Source organism: Melospiza melodia, chromosome 13, assembly GCF_035770615.1.
Source record: "Melospiza melodia melodia isolate bMelMel2 chromosome 13, bMelMel2.pri, whole genome shotgun sequence".
Classification (NCBI taxonomy): domain Eukaryota; kingdom Metazoa; phylum Chordata; class Aves; order Passeriformes; family Passerellidae; genus Melospiza; species Melospiza melodia.
Window position 1 is genome coordinate 4848533 of NC_086206.1, and position 14615 is coordinate 4863147.

Consider the following 14615-nt stretch of genomic DNA (forward strand, 5'->3'; position numbering starts at 1 on the left):
GGGGACTCGCTCCCATTATCCCAATAAAGGTGCAGGAGTCCTCTGTCTCCTTCATTGTGAGAAACAACTGCTCACTTTGACAATTTAAAGAGGTTTATTAAGCCTTGACAAAAATACAGCAAAGGACTACAGAAGGAAAAAGCTGCAGCACTGGGAACTGCCCTCATGGATACCACATGGCCGGTTCATCTTCAAGATGGATGTTTCATCTTTTATACCCTGGGGGTTGCACCAGCCAGCCCTGGTCCCTCCAAAGTCTGTCAGTGAGCTCTTCTGTGCCATTTATCAGTGGAAACTGTTTTCTTGTAGCTGGATTGGAGGGCAGCTGTTGCCCTGCCCCAGTGACAAGCTCTTCCATTCCTCCTGCCCCATGCAAGGCACACATGTGCAGCTTGGTGCTCAGGGGGTGGGCATGGCAACAGCTGCCCTCCAATCCAGTTACAAGAAAGCAATCTGCACTGATAAATGGCACAGAAGAGCTGACTGACAGGCCTTGGAGGGGCCAGGGCTGGCTGATGCAACCCCAGGGGTATAAAAGACTGAGCATCCATCTTGAAGGGGAACCGGCCATGTGGTATCCATGGGGGGCAGTTGCTAGCTCTGCAAATTTTTCCTTATTTAGTCCTTTGTTGTATTTTCGTTGAGGTTTAATAAACCTTTTTACATTTTCAAAGCGAGCACTTGTTTCTCACCTCTTCTTTGCACCATACTCAAAGAGCAACAAAAGCTCCTTTCCTCTATCAAAGCTTTTCACTCCCTCAGAGTCCGTCTACAAACCTGAAAACACCTGGCAAAAACAGAGCTCCCAAAAGTGCCAGCTGATTTCAGCTGAACCCATGAAACTCCCAGCACACACTCTGTTATTTGCACTTTCTTTCTCAGCTCTAGGTACCATCCTGAGCCTTCAGTCTCACAGTCAGGATCCAAATGGAGACTGCTGAGGGAGAGTTTTGAGAGTGGCAATTGTCATGTCCACTTCACAGGTGGCTCACTGGATGTATGGAAGCATTTACTGGTGGCTCACTTGGTATATCAGAAGCTTTTTCACCTCATATATGGCAAGTTTGCTGCTAGCTTGCTGAATGGATCAGCAGTGTCCTGCTGTCAGCTTGCTGGTGTTAGCAACCCTAGTGTATCAACCACAAGCTCTAGGAGTAACTTCCAACAGGGTGCCTCATTTTCTGAAAAACAAAGCACTTTCTGAAGTTTTTGTTAGAGGCAACTTTAATCTTCAAAGAGGCAATGGGGAAGCATTCTTTGCTTTTTATTCTTTCCCTACAGAGCTGTAGTAGGAAACCTTTTAGTTTAGACTCAGACTGTGCCTAAAGGCCACAGGTCCTAGAGTTGGGAAAGAAAGTCTGGCTTGCACTGATGCCCTTTCCTTGGTCCTAAAAGTTAAGAGCCAGACATGGTTTAGGGTTTTTACCTCAGTATTTTAATAGGGATTCTTGTGGTGCACCACTTTGATAATGTGGAATGCACTGCAATGCACACACACAGTAGATCAGGTATACAATTTATAGACCTTACAAATTAGCATTTCTAACAAAGTGCCCCAATGAGAGGCTTGAATGAATGGTGTGATATCCTCTCATCCTGAGGAATTTTCCCCTGGATGGGTCACATTTTTAGTTTCCAGAATATATTCTATCTTGTTTTCTCAAGCTAGCTTACACCTTTCTGGCCCTGTGAGGCCTCCAGGATGTTTGGTCTCCTGGCCCAACAGAACACCAGGACTGTGCTGAGTTGTCAGACTTAAGGAACTACAAGTGTGCATGCTAGGAGTGCTGAGGATGCATAAAAGATATATAAAAATGTATAAAAGAAGAGACAAAAATCATCTTGGCATCAGCAGCAGGTGTGTCTCATACTCTGAAATATTCACCCTCCCTCAAGGTACCTCACTCCTGCAGATACCAAAAAGCTTAAAACCACCAGCAGCTGCTTCCTTTTCCTTCTTTCCCCCCACCTTGAATTGCCTTCCTGCCCCCTCTGCAGCCTTTCCTTGGCCCTCCTTTTCTGCACTGCCTTGCACTGCCTTGCTCACCCATCTCCACTTTGACTTTCCTTGCAATTTGTCCAGGTCCAGCCTTGCCTTTCCTTCCCTGCCAGGGCTCTCCTTGCTTTCACCACCTCTCCCCTGCCATGCCTTGCACACCCAGCAGTTGCCTTTGAAGCCCTCCCTTGCCTTCCATTATCTTGCTCATCCCACCCCACCTGCAATTCAAGACCCCTTTTTTTTCTCTGAGCTTTTCCCAGCCTTCCCTTGCTCTCCCTGCTCCTCCCAGGACCCTCAAGGATCTCTCATATCCCAGTGTTTCAGGAGCACATGAGAGGAAACCCTTAGGAGAACCATGTGAAGCCAGATCCATTTTTCTGGGCAGTTTTTGTCTGGGGCCAGTGCTTGCAGGTACTGAATTTTGGACAGTACCAAAAGGGAAAAATCCACATTTTGCCCTTGGGCTCTGGGACCAGAATGACAGTTCTTTAGCATATGAAGGAAAATGTGCAGCCCCAGTGTTTTCAGTGTGAGATCAAGGCTGGACAGGCTAGCTGTTCCTGGCCTGGGAGCAATCATTGAGTGTGCTTCCCACTTGCCTTGCCTTGTCCTGGCAACCCAAGTGGCCAAGTTGGCTTCCTTGCCTGTCCTTCTTACTCTCCCTTGTGTGAAAAATGTGTATTTTATGATTGGCTTTTCACAAATATTAAGATGAATATTATATGTGTTGTGTTAGAAAGTTATGCTGTATTAATTCTCTTAAGTAGTGTGTTAAATATAGTTTTAGGTTATAACATAATGTTAAAATAGAAACTATGCTGTGTAAGATACTTTTTTTAAAGAAAGGACTCCCACTGAGATAGCCACAGGACACCCAAATCGTACAGAAAAAAAGAATTTATTGTTCTCTTATCAGAAGAGAACCTCCTCTTTCCCACCTCACTCAGCCATGGAGACACCGTGAGGATTCAGAGGAAGAAGCTGACACTGACCAGACAGAAGAAGAAGCTGACACTGACCAGACAGAATCCTGTGTTTGAATGGAATTTATGCATCATGCATGAGGTGTATGAATATGCAACAGGCTGTTGTTTTTAAGGGTTAATCCTCTTTTTCGGGCTTATGCTGCCCAGCAAAAGTACCTGGACCATCCGTAACTCTTTGTTCTTACTGTCTTATATTGTCCTAATCTTGATTGTTTAAATGATTACTACTCTAATTATATTACTATTTTTATAACCATTTTATTACTATTAAACTTGTGAATGTTAAAAACAAGTGACTGGCGTTTTTCACACTTGTCTTGCATTAACTTGCATGCCCATATTGCTTTCTTGTCTCACTGTCAGGCCTTGCATTGCCAGGCCTTTACCTCCTCAGCATTTCCTTGCCATTCCTGACTACCCGTATCCTTTGCCTCCCTGACTCATCCCTTGCCCTTTGTACCCCTTGCATTGACCTGCTCACCCATTGCCCAGCTTGAAATCCCTACCCATTTTTACAGCTGTCCCTTGCCTTTATTTCTCCTCCTAGGACTCTCCCTGCCTTGCCTGGCACAGCCACCGCTTGATTTACCCTGGCCTTGCACCCCTCCCTTGCCTTGCTCAGCGCTCCCCACCTTCAATTCAATATCCCTTTTTTCCCCCTGCGTTTCTTGGCCGTGCCCTGTTCCTCCCAGGACTCTGAGCCCCTCCAGGTACCCCCAGCGTTTCAGAAGCTCCTGTGGGGCTGTCCAGGGCAGGTTTGTCCTGGCAGCTTGGAGTGCTCTGGAGGCCTGGTGGGAAATGCGTGTCAGAAGTGACCTGTGGATGGTTTGAAGAGTCCTTTAAGGGTTTGTGAGAGCAGAACAGGGAATAAACAAATCAGCTCCAATAGGTTGAAGACTGGCTGCTGATATTTACAGAAGACTTGACCTCCAGTGAACCTGTTATTGTGGCAGTAATGAGTAGTGATAATTGTGCCTTCTTATCTCCCAAGGCCATTTGCAAGTGTGGAACAGGCAACTTCCAGGGATGATGCAACTCCTTAACACCACAACTCCCTTAGTGACTATGGGAGCTGTTGTTTTCAAGCATTTTCAATTTTTCCTCCATCTAATTTTGCAAAATGGAGGCAGATGAGGGCTCAGATGATGAAATCCTGTGTTTGGACAGGTGGACTGAGCTCCTCATCAGGCATGATGGGCATCTAAACCTCAGGAACATCAATCTACCAGCACTATCCATGTCCAAAATAGTGAATCATAAACTCATGGGATGGTTTGGGTTGAAAAGGATCTTAAAGCTCATCCCATCCCACCCCAGCCATGGCAGGGACACCTTCCCCTGTCCCAGGCTGCTCCAGCCCCAGTGTCCAGCCTGGCCTTGGGCACTGCCAGGGACCCAGGGGCAGCCCCAGCTGCTCTGGGCACCCTGTGCCAGGGCCTGCCCACCCTCACAGGGAACAATTCCTTCCTAAAACTTCATCCAGATAAACTCCCTGTCAGTGGGAATCCGTTTTCCCTTGTCCTGTCCCTCCATCCCTTGTAAATAGCGTCTCTCCCTCTTTCCTGTCAGCTCCTTCAGGCACTGGAAGAAAAGAAGGATTACCAGCTCTATTCTTTCACTTAGTTACTAAGTTTGATAAAGAATTTTGATTAGAGAGCATTGCTTTAAAAAAAAGAAAAAAGAATCGAAAATAGACCCCCCTCCATTTTTTTATGTAATGTATGTTTGTGTGGATTAAAAAAAGATTTTGTTTTGCTTTTGATGCAATTGAAAAGCTTGAAAATGTAGCAGCACACAGGAACAAACTCTCAGAAATATATTTTTAAGTGTGACAGGTATTAAATACATAGTCCAGATTCTTTGGAGAAACACCTATTTGCCATCACTTTGCCATACTGGGACAGGTTTAGCATCGCTTAATATTAGGATTTTTATTCAACTGCTTAACTTCAGTTCATACAGACCTGTGAGAAATATGAATGTTCAAAATATTTCAGCTTGGAGCCTTCATGGACTTACAGAACTTGGATAGAGGGAAAGAAGAGAAATGTTGTTCACAGCATTTAATGTAACAGAAATTCTACTGTATCAATGACCAGCTGAAAAAATTAAATGTTTTAACTAAGGTCAGCAAGGTTTGAATGCAAATTTATGTTTTATATTTTATAATCCTCTTATATTTCTGTGAACGAGGGAATGGCAGAGAAACCAACTTCTGTCCCAGCTCTGCTCTGAGCTAAATTAAATTTCCAAATCAGCACCAGATGCAAAGAGCACGGTTTCTTAAAGGCTGAATTTCCAGGAACTCATTCTGCTATTGCCATCTTGTGGATGACCTGCAGCATGATGCTGCTCCTTTGGCATCTCTCCCATCCTGCTTTGGTGAGGAATTTTTCCTGATATTCCACATTGCCATGGCAATCCATTACCTGAAAATTACAAAGTTCTTTATCTCAGAATAATTGAATTTATTAATTTCAATTAGCCCATTAAAGAAATTAATCTTGTCTCCATAAATTGTCAGTTCATTGTCCAAGTAAGATATTGAACAGTTGTGAACTGAACTTTAAAAAATATCAGCTGTGCCATAAAAATGTTTTTAATTACCTTTGTATGGTTCCCTTTTTGCTGGAGGATTGCATTGTGCTGAAGAAGAATGAGCCATTGCTTGAGGCACAAGGCTTACATGAATCACAAGAGGATTCAAAGTCACAAAGCCTTGAAGATAAAAGTTTTAAATATGAATGTGTAACAGATGGTGCAAAACTCAGAGACCCTGGTGCTCAGTGGGAGGAGCTATATTATATATATAAAAAAGAAACTTCCCAGCAATATTGTGGACTTGGCACCTCTCCACCATGGGGGAAAGAACTGTGTGGGCAATGTTTTGATTTTCTTCTTAAATGTGGCATCGCAGAGGCATTGCCAGCCTCTCTGACTGAGCCAGCAGCGTGTCCCTCTTCAGAGCCATCAGAGATTGGCTCTCTTGGACAGGGTGGAAGCTTCTAGAAGCCTCTCACAGAAGCCACTTCTGTGGCCCTCCCCACTGCTGCCAAAAATGAGGCTGTGCCAACCCAGCACAAAGCCTGTGAGTTTTGCACCACAGCAGAATTTTGAAGGACTTTGTGTGCTCTGTCAAGGTGGTCCCCATTGGTACAAAATTAAAAGGGACATTAAAAGAGAGCAGCTTTTATCAGTGCTAAAGCCGTGACCTGGGCAGAAATGTGCCACTAAAAAGATTCAAAAGACAAAAGATTCAAAAGACAGAAATTTTGACTTTAGAAAAAACTCAAGGAGTAACGTAGAAAAGACATAAAGACAAGACATAACATAGAAAAGACGTAAAATAGAGAAGATGTAAAGTAGAAAAGACAGCCCCTTTCAGGCATCATACTATGTATTTTGTCAGCCATTTTCTGATTAGAGGAAAAGACTCTGTCATTCAAAATAAATTACAAAAGTAGTTTTTTCCTACCCAGTGTTTTCCCTACACAGTAATTTCTGCATTTCCCACTGTGAGTACATGATTAGTCAGTGCCTATTCACACAAACTCTGTGAGCTTGCAGCACACAGGGAAAGGAGGGCTGGGAGAAAATCCTTTTAAATCAGCACACACTGTGGAGTTCCTCAACACTGCTGTCAGAATTAGAGTACTCAGAATTCTGCTAAGGGGAAGGAGCCTCCCAAAAGTTCTTCTGCACTTGGACAGAGGGGCAAACCTGACAGCTTCACGTCTACAATGATGGTCATATAAAGGTCCATGTTATTTAGGATACTCTGTACCTCTGTCCCAGTCTAGTTCTATACCTCACACCCACGGATTTGAAGGATTCCTGATGGAGAGAGCCCCTGGAGAGGAGCAGCAGATCTGAGGGTGGGCACTGGGAGTTCTGAGCTTCACTCAGTGAAGATCCTGGAGCTCAAGGTTTGGGGATACAGGTGTGAACCACGCTGGAACCTGCCGGCTTCAGTGGTCAGTTCATGTGGCCATCTCCAGGCTCACCACATTTTGTCACCTGGCACCAAGAAACATCTCCCTTGGGGCCTGGGGCCCTTGCCAGCCCACTGACATTATAATTGTAATTATAGTTATAATATATGTCATAATTATAGTTATAATTAACGTTCACAAAGCTTCACTTGCCCTCCAGACCTGCTGTTACCTCTCCCTGACTCAGTACAATACCTACACACAAGTTAAGGAATGTAAAGCAGTTCTGGGAGAGAAGATTTTTCTTTTCTAAACTGGCACCATGGGTTAAAACAAATATTTAAATTTTGTCTGAAGATATAAATTTGATATTCTTCACTTAAAGATATTTAGAGGTTTCTGAGGTAACACAGGCAAGCTGTCTGGTGCTTAAAACTGACATGAATGTTCAAGTTCAAAATATTTTGCATGATGTATTTTATTCATTGTATTTGTATTTATTACGTCAAAAATTATCCTCTGAAAAGAAATTATTAAAGGGGGCGGTTGTAGACACTTTAAGAGTTGTTTTGCACCTCCATCTGCAAAAAGCTGTAACAGTTCATTGGGATTATGGTTTGCTAGGAGAAGGAGCAAAGATCCATCCCTGGCAGTGCCCAAGGCCAGGTTGGATGGGGCTGGAGCAGCTGGGACAGTGGGAGGTGTCCCTGCCATGGCCGGGGTGACACTGGATGGGCTTTGAGGTCCCTTCCAACCCAAACCATTCTGGGATCTCTCTTTGCAACAGATCTTGAAATATGACAAGCAACATTCTGGTGCTTTTTTGTTATGTATATTTTTAATTTCACTCTGGTTAAGCTGAGCTCTGTGCTGTTTCCCTCCCTTTGGGGTGATGGCTTTTCTGCCTGAGGCCCCATTGTCCATTGAACCTGTGCAGGGAGATGGGCAGAAACCCCTCACAAAGGACAAACCCTCTGGGCTTACTGCAGCTGGTTAATGCCCAGGGAGGGACACAGAAAAAATGCTTCTGCACACATATGTACAATTTATATTGGCCAGCTCACCATTCCATAATTAAGAGGTAAAAAAATATAAATGCATGTTTATTTTCTTTAATGTATTTCTCTGGCTGTATGATTTATTGCCCAGACATGAATTACTTGTGTGAATCCTATTTTCCACTCCCTGTCTCCTCACCCCCAGCATCTCTAGCACACTATTTTTATATTTCTCTGGGATTTAGATCCTATCAAATGATAGCCACGTGCATTTAACTCCAGTGATTTCAGGTGCAGGACTCTTTGCATGAATGAACTGCAAACTGAGTTTTAGAACCCTGAACAAGATGTGTGAAGTAATTTTGAATAGCTCCCACTTACATTGCTTAGAAGGTCTGAGGAGCTGTTTATCTTCTGAGGGCATTTTGAAGTCCTGATACTCCAGGAATTCAGAATACAGTTTCCATATAAACCCTGAATTTCATTAGAGATTATTAGAAAAATTGAAAGGCCTTGCAATAGAGAAGTAATTGACCTGTTCTGTTCAAATGAAGAACACTTCTGTACAGTTTAATAAAAAGCATCTGTCATAAAGATTATGTCCTACACATTGTGGGAATTCTGTCACCACAGACAACACAGATTAATTGTAATAAACAGAAGTTGCCACTAAAGCTCTCAGTTTATGCCGTCTAATATTGTGTGAATAAATTTCATTTTCTAATATTACGAAACAGTAAGAGTATAATAAATCAAGTACCTAGGTCCTTTGAGAATTTTTGCATAATTTACCAAAACAAATTTATTTTAGCAGTAAAGCTACTAATTTACATGGGGAAGAATGGTTTTCCTAGTGTGATGAATTTAATTTCTATTTCCCTGTTTGCATGAATTCACTCAAGCAATTCATCACTGCTGGAATTAAACTACAGCCATGTTTTAGTTGGGCAGGCACATCCAGGCCTGCCCAACTACACCTGGATGACAATAAAGTGTCTTTCAAAGATGGGATGTGAAATTTAGTGAAAAATACAAAAAATATAAACAATAAGATGCTGCACAGAAATGGAATTTTAGAGAATTTTATCCATGGATTGGTTGTCAACTTCTCATTTCTGAGGTCTAATGGGATATTTTTTATAAGGAATAAAGGTGTAAAAGAGAGTTTGTAAAATGAGTGGGTTTAAATTAGGACAGAATGAACTTTCTCTTCCGATTTTTGAAATGAGTCATCCATCCAAACACAACATGCACAATATGGGAATAAATTATATTTTGCAGTCAGTTCAAGGTGGTTCATTTTGGGACTGAGAAGTGAAATAATACTACTGGCAACCCAAGTGTGAAAGGAATGAATTTGCAGCTTTATGCCCATAGTCCAGCATAAAACAATCCAGTGGCTGCTGGGAACGCAGAGTGGGTGAGTTTGTAGGTATGGCAAGCAGAGCAAGGATGTGTTTCCATGCCTGCTCTCTTTGGAAAGTGCAGCTCCCAGGCAGGAGGCTCCTGTAAGTTGGGATTCAGTCAGATTTGTGCAAGGATTCCATCCTTCCAACAGGGCAGGGCAGGGCAGGGCAGGGCAAAAACTACCCAGAGTTGTTCCTTGCTCAGTCAAGAAAGCCTTGAAATACTCACATGCCTTTTATTTCAGATATAAAACCAAATGGAAAGCTGCAGGAATGCAGGACAGAAAGCACAGTAGCTAAAAATGGACATTTTCCCCATCACAGGCAGCATCAGATCCAGTGCTCACTAACAAACACAGCCATAGGAAACTAAACAATAAAGGAAGTTCCCCTTTTTCCCTGTTGAGCTGAAGGCAGTTGGTTCTATTTCAAGGCATAACAGTAGAAATTGGATTGTGCCAGTAGATATTCCAGGAATAACACAATACAAAAGAAAAAGATCCAGATTCTTACAGGAATGGACACCGTGATCAGACTGGCCACTTTCCACATTTTCACCTCCCTCCATCCTTAGGAAAAGAAGCAGGACACTTCATTGTCATGATCCAGAAGTGGTTTATCAGGCCACTGACCTCTCTATTTATTAATATATTATTATTATATATATCATAATATAATAACATGATGCCCTTGTTAAATTACAATGATGCAAAGCTTGTTCACTAGGTAATGACACAACATGTTTGAAAAGCTGTCACTTACTCTATTTAGCACACACAATATGGAAATTAATTTCACAGAGAGTAACTTGCTCCTCTGAGGGAAAAGGACACTGCAGGTATTTATAGACTATTTGATTAGTTCCTTTCAGCAGCATCAAATAGGATGATGCTGGAGCAGTCTGTATTTATTTAATACTGAACCTATAAAGAACCCATCATTTACATATTCTCCTCAAAAGCACCAGCTGTACATTCTTAAATAAAGTCATAAATGGCACTTACAACATTCTTTTAATTAAAAAAAAGACACTCTGTGGTACAGACTGTGCCTGTACTTCACTCTCCAGACTTTATATGTTCAAAACTCTATAAATGTTCTCAACTGGAATAAGAAGAAGGCAAGTTGCGACTTCACTTGAAAATTAATTTGTTTACTTGTGGAGTCTATGCACTTTCAACAACATTTTCTTTACGTATGTTATAGATAATTATTCCAAATATAAGAGTTAATATGTAAAGGAAAACATTAAAGACAGCAGGGTAATTTTTACCTCCAACCATCAGTTCTCCTTCACCCTTGCCAGATTCACACCTGTGCACTGCAGGCATTGCTTGTAATTTAATGCTTAATGAGAAATTGCCCTTTGTATCAGTTTTAGTAGTGCCAACAGCAAGCTGGAGGGGTTCCCTTCTGTTTTTGAAAGAGTGTGTCCCTGTTTCCCATGTAACTGGATGTGAATTCTTTCTAGGGTCAGGATTTTGTTCTTTGCTTGTGGCAACAGAGTCCTGGAACTCCTGGATGCTTTTATAGCACACAAAAAATGATTCTTATTTAGACACATTGTTAAGTCTCCTAAGAATATTTGCCATATTTCTCAAACAACTTGTTCCAACTCCTTTCCTTCTTTGTATTTTTATTTCTTTGGTTTTCCTGATAACCAGTTAGAGATGTTACTGTGTCGCTGTCAGATTTCCCGTCTCCCTTTTTTTCCCGTTTTTTATTTTTATTTTTTCTTTTTCTTTTCATTCTGACTTGTAAGGTCACATCTTGCTTCCTCTGTGGAAGCTTCCAACATACGGAATGCTTCTGCTACACTTCCATGGCTATTTCAAATATCCCAAGCCCTTCTACAAAAGAAGGCAATAATGTCCTGAACACAGTGTAATGCTTCCATGGTACATTAGACTATTTCCTGTATTTTCTTAATAAAAATATAAAAATAAAAAAGGAGAGGCAGAGGGAAGGGAAGGAGCAAGGATGGAGAAATAATTTTGTTAAGGAAGCTCAACAAAACCTCAAGAGCTTTCTAGAATGAATAATTTCAAACCCAGCCTTTTCTGTCCTTGATAATGCAGGGTGCATCTTCCCTTTAATAATTCCTCCCATGTGGTGATTTGGAATTGCATCATCTGTGCCGTGGAGCTCTATAGCAAGCAAGACACCCAAAAGCAGAAGTTCTTTATCAAGAAATTGAGCTTTCCTTTGATTAGGAAGCAAGTCTGTAGCCATTAGTCTAACACATCAAGTCTTACAAAGACTCAGCAGAACAGGCCCACAAAACTCTAAACTTTCTCTACAGTGTCTTGTTTTGACAGCTCCATAAACTTAGAAAGCATTGGGGATGTGGGTTGTATTTTTTTTAATTTAATTTTAAATGTTCACTGCAGAAGAAGATTGGACCTGTGAGAATAAATAATTTCCTGCCCTCTGCACAGCAGTTCCCACCCCATCATGGCATATTAAGCACACATTACCAATAAAGATTGCTTGAGTCATACACAAAAACGTTGGAAAATGCTCAAGACTGAAGTAAAATTTTCTAAATCATGAACTGTTAACACTCATGTTCTCTGCTACAACTTGAATGCCTGCTAAATGGGTGCTTTATTGCCCCAGCTTTCATCACCAGCTCCTGCAGTAATCCTTCTGTTTAATGATCCTGATTTAAAAATCGTTACACTTAACAACTCCTGGTATTTTACTTTCAGCGTTCTGGCATTCAGAACTGCTTAAATGAAACAGTTCAATCTTCTAAGTGACAATAATAGTTCTCATTATACCAACCTGCAGGATTTCCATTCTGCTACATTTTGATATATTATGGCCCTGCTTGTCTATGATCATTAGTATTGTATTAAAAATATACTTAATCTTTGTCATAAAGCTCATCAAATATTGATTTTTTTTGTTTGGAAACAGAACTTTCTTCCTGGGAATTACTCTTCCTCTACCCATGCTGGACATGGGCTAGAGTTTAGCTTCAATCTGAGGATCTGATTGGATCATGGTGCTATACAAGTGTATATAAAAATGCATTAAAACTGCCAGTTGTTAGACTAATTCATTGATATTACTCATTAATCTCTGTATTATTAGATAAAAAGTAATTAAAGCAGAAGACTTGGGTAAAATGGTGGTCTTGAAGCCTGTCAAAGCATCTACACTTGCCTGTTGTCATGATTTAATAGTGAAAAGGGGAGGAGAGGAAAAATTCAAAACAATTTTCTACACAGTTTTCTCCTTTGAAAGGAGACAACATTCTGTTTTCTGTGTAATTGCAGCATCCGTTTGTCTGTCCAGCAGTTCAGCTGAATTTGACAAACGGGCAACGGTCTCACAGAAAATAAACTACCATGAGTACTGTGAAAACATGGAGCTACACTGCTCCCAACAGATACAGTTCCATTTGTTCTTTTCTACCTCTTGCTGTTTAATAGATAGGGAATAGGAATGAATGAGAGTACTAAAAACAGTTGTGTGTGATGGAGAGAAAAATAAAGAGCGGAATTCTGAAGATGAAAATTAACAGGGGGATGGAAGAAGAAGAGAGAAAGAATCAACAGCTTTGACTTTTTCTTTTAATTGGTGATATTTGAATCACAGAATCATTAGGTTGGAAGAGATCTTCAAGATCATCAAGTCTATCAAACTATGGTGAGGAAATTTTCCAAGCACAGGCACAGGATAAATAACAACAGAAGTACAGAATGACTTTAATATAAAAACTTCCTTTTTGTAGAAAAAGCAAAAAGAGTGCTCAGGCCTTGGCAGGGGCTGCCCAGGGAGCTTTGCAGTGCCCATCCCTGCAGGTGTCCCAGGAAGGGCTGGAGGTGGCACTCAGGGCTCTGGGCTGGGGACAAGGTGGGCATCGGGCACAGCTGGGACTCCATGGGCTGGCAGGGATTTCCCAACCCCAATGATTTTGGGTTTCTGTGATAGCAGAGACTTCAGTGACTGTGTGAAACTGATAAGGCCTTAGGAATTTCATGAACTGGATTCCATGGACTGAATTCCATGTGCTGAATTCCATGCCCAGCTGCTATTGGAATGGAAAGGGCTCTCTAGGTGTGCATCTTATGGGTTTCTGTAACACATCCAACCCGTTGGCCTCTGCACTGAGGCTGTCCCAGACCCTTGTGGTCTATCCCAATTCTCATGGATCTCATTTATTTGCTTAAAAGGATCTTGGAAAAGCTTTTGTGTTGGCAGTTAAGCTCTGGAAGAGCCTCAAAGTGAGGAATATCATTAAATCTTTCTAGCTCCAAGTTTCTGGAGAGCTTTGTTCCCACTCCCTGTAACTCAGTGTAGCCAAGACTTCATTTAGAAGTTTTACAGACCTCGTGTGTGCCTCCAATTGGTCAGTAGCTTTTTTGCCAATTACTCTATTGATTAGAAAAAGGTATTTTACTTGTCTATCAAATCTCTTTATTCTTAAATTGTTTGTGTATTTTCTTCCCTGATTCTCATGGGATGGATCTAGTGTTTATGCAGGTGTGGTTGTTTTTCACTCAGAAATAGATTGTTATCTTAACAAACCATTCATACCAGGATTGTTTTCACATGGGAACTTGCTAAGTGCTAGCTGCACTTAGAAGAAATGATAGGCCAGCCATGGATCTAACATAGAGCAGGACTGATTTTATGAGGCCTTTCTTTAATAATTTTTCTACTTGATTGCAACACAGTGAATCAAAATGTTAGGAAAATTAATCCACAAACACCAGAGGTTTATGACCAAAAAGGAGACAGAGGCTTTATTTGGCTTTATTTGAATAAAGGGAGAGGCCATGGGGCATTCCCCTGGGATCTCTCCAATTTTTGGAGGACTCAGCCTCCCTTTTTATCCCAATTTCCAGCCACATTTCCCTTCTCTCTTTCCCCCTTGGCTGAGGTATATGAGAGGTACAGACTTCCCAAAACACCTGATACCAGAGATTTCCCTCTAAGGTATAACCCTCCCTTTTCATTTTTAATTCTTATGGAATTTAGGGGTTTTTCTTCCCTATTGTTTCTTTCATTTTCAATGTCGAATTTCATTTATCAGCAAACCTAAAGTTTATTTGTAAAAGCAAATATCTTTTCCCATTCATCAATCAGTGGAATCCTTCCCATTGTTTCTTTTATCTCCCAGTGCTGGTTTTATCTACCAGCAGACCCACAGGTAGTTTGTAAAGACAAATCTGCCATTCCTCTCAAAATCAGTTACCATGATAGCACAATCTGCCCAGTGTGTGATCACAGCTAGAATCCCCATTGCTTGGCACAGCTGGCACGTGTGCAGTTAGTTGGGA